We start from the raw sequence: 2301 nt of genomic DNA, 5'->3' as shown, positions 1-2301 counted from the left end.
TTATCGCATCCCATGTTGGGGGAAATTTTACCCTATTTTTACACAGCCTAAGGCACACCCGTGTGCCTGGCCGTGTGTGTTTTAGAAAGCATGCGTTCCATGAGTCGGTTAGTTTGTTAGATGTTAAAACTAAAATTTAAAGAAATTAATACTGTTAGTGCTCGGGTTGTCTCCTAAGAAGCGTTTATTTATAGTCTAAGCTCGACTTACCTCCCTGGTGTGTGATCATGGTGGTTCGAGGAGTTTATACTCCTCATTCCTGCTATGAATGCAATCAAAATAAGGTTTTAGGCAGGTATTTTTTACCTTAAAGGTGCCGAATTTGGGATGACTTACCTGGACTGTACCAAATGGGAAAATGCTAAGTACCGTAAGAGGAATTTCTTTATTCGGTTTGGCAGTGTCAATGTGAGGATCTGCGACATCTAATGAAACTTTATCTCCAACCTTAAGTTGATTTGGTAAGGCATTGAGCTCGTTCTGGCGTAGTTTTGGTTTATCGTGTTTTCTCAGTTTAAATGTCAGCCATTCATCTAACCCCTCGATTCGTAACCTTCGTTCTTCATGGGTAGATCCTTTGTTATGGATTGAACATGGCTCATGTGTGTCCTTCGAACTTATTTCCTGCAAAATAGGTTGCAATGTATGATCAGTCTTAGTAGAACAATTTGTACAATCACCTTCAATTTTCGATGTGTTGTTCGGGTTGCAAGCTTGAAGGTTGATTGTTTCATCTCCTACACGAAGTGTGAGTTCACCTGTGCCAACGTCAATAATTGTTCTAGCAGTTGCTAAAAAGGGCCTTCCCAAAATTAAAGGAACATTACTGTCCTCTTCTATATCTAAAACAACAAAATCAACTGGGAATATAAATTTGTCAATTTTAACGAGTATGTCTTCAATGATACCCTTAGGAAATCTAACAGTTTTATCTGCTAATTGAATGCTCTTCCTAGTTTGTTTGGGTTTCCCTAGACCTAGTTGCTTAAAAAATTTGTAAGGCATAACATTGATACTAGCCCCTAGATCAGCCAACGCATTATTAACATCTAAACTACTAATTAAACAAGGAATCGTAAAACTCTCTGGATCTTTTAGTTTGTTAGGTAGCTTATTTTGAAGAATGGCTGAGCAAACCAAGTTCAGCTCCACATGCGACCTTTCATCTAACTTTCGTTTATTTGCTAGAAGCTCCTTTAAAAATTTGAATGCGTTTGGCATCTGTGAAAGTGCTTCAATAAACGGTAGGTTAATATGTAGTTTCTTTAAAAGTTTAAGGAATTTACCAAATTGTTCGTCTGACTGGTCTTTCCTTGTCGCATTGGGGTATGGCACATGAGGTTTATATTCTGTACTTACCGATTTTTGTTCGTTTTGGCCTACCTCATTCTTATCTTCGCTTACCACCGATTCTGGCATTGGTTTTGCCACTAACCGTTCCTCATCTTGAATGGAAATTGCGTTGAGTTGCTCTCTTGGGTTAGATTCAGTGTTGCTTGGTAGGCTACCTTGTGGTCATTCGAAAATCAACTTGGCGAGCTGTCCAATCTGAGTTTCGAGCCCCTGGATTGATGCTTGTTGATTTTTGAGTGCCGTCTCGGTATTCTAAAAATGAGTCTCTGACATCGAGATGAATTTGGTTAGCATCTCCTCAAGGTTCGGCTTTTTCTCCTGCTGGTATGGTGGTTGCTGAAAGCCTGGAGGGGGTGGTGGTTTCTGATTTCCTTGGCCTCCCCATGAAAAATTTGAGTGATTCCTCCAACCTGCATTGTAAGTATTGCTATAAGGATTGTTTTGAGATCGAGGATTATTACCCATGTAATTTAACTACTCGTTCTCCATGTTGTGGCCATAAGGTGGGTATTCTGAATTGCTCGATCCACCTCCATTTGCTTCACACTGCATTACTGGGTGAACCTGTGAAGAACTAAGAAAACCATCAATTTTCTTATTCAAGAGTTCTACCTGATTAGAGAGCATGGTGACCGAATCGACGTTATAAACACCAGCTGTTTTCGGTGGCTTTGTCATCATGACTTGCCACTGATAGTTATTCAGTGACATCTCCTCTATAAATTCATAGGCATCTTCAGGTGTTTTATTATTGATGGTTCCGCCAGCAGCTGCGTCAACCATTTGTCGAGTCGAAGGATTCAGGCCATTATGAAAAGTTTGAACCTGTAGCCAGAGTGGTAACCCATGGTGAGGGCATCTTCGCAAAAGGTCCTTGTATCTCTCCCATGCATCGTAGAGTGTTTCTAAATCCATCTGCACAAAAGAAGAGATATCATTACGTAATTT

General features: G+C 40.2%; 1 non-coding gene across 1 annotated transcript; it reads left to right on the top strand.

The window, feature by feature from the left end:
- The first annotated feature begins 2194 nt into the window (after positions 1–2194).
- Positions 2195–2301, top strand: LOC121208084 (small nucleolar RNA R71). The gene has a single exon (XR_005903089.1). It is a non-coding gene; the product is annotated as a small nucleolar RNA R71 (small nucleolar RNA).

This window comes from Gossypium hirsutum, chromosome A01 (assembly GCF_007990345.1).
Source record: "Gossypium hirsutum isolate 1008001.06 chromosome A01, Gossypium_hirsutum_v2.1, whole genome shotgun sequence".
Classification (NCBI taxonomy): Eukaryota; Viridiplantae; Streptophyta; class Magnoliopsida; order Malvales; family Malvaceae; genus Gossypium; species Gossypium hirsutum.
The sequence above is the reverse complement of the archived record's forward strand: the minus strand, read 5'-3'. Positions and strand labels throughout refer to the sequence as shown.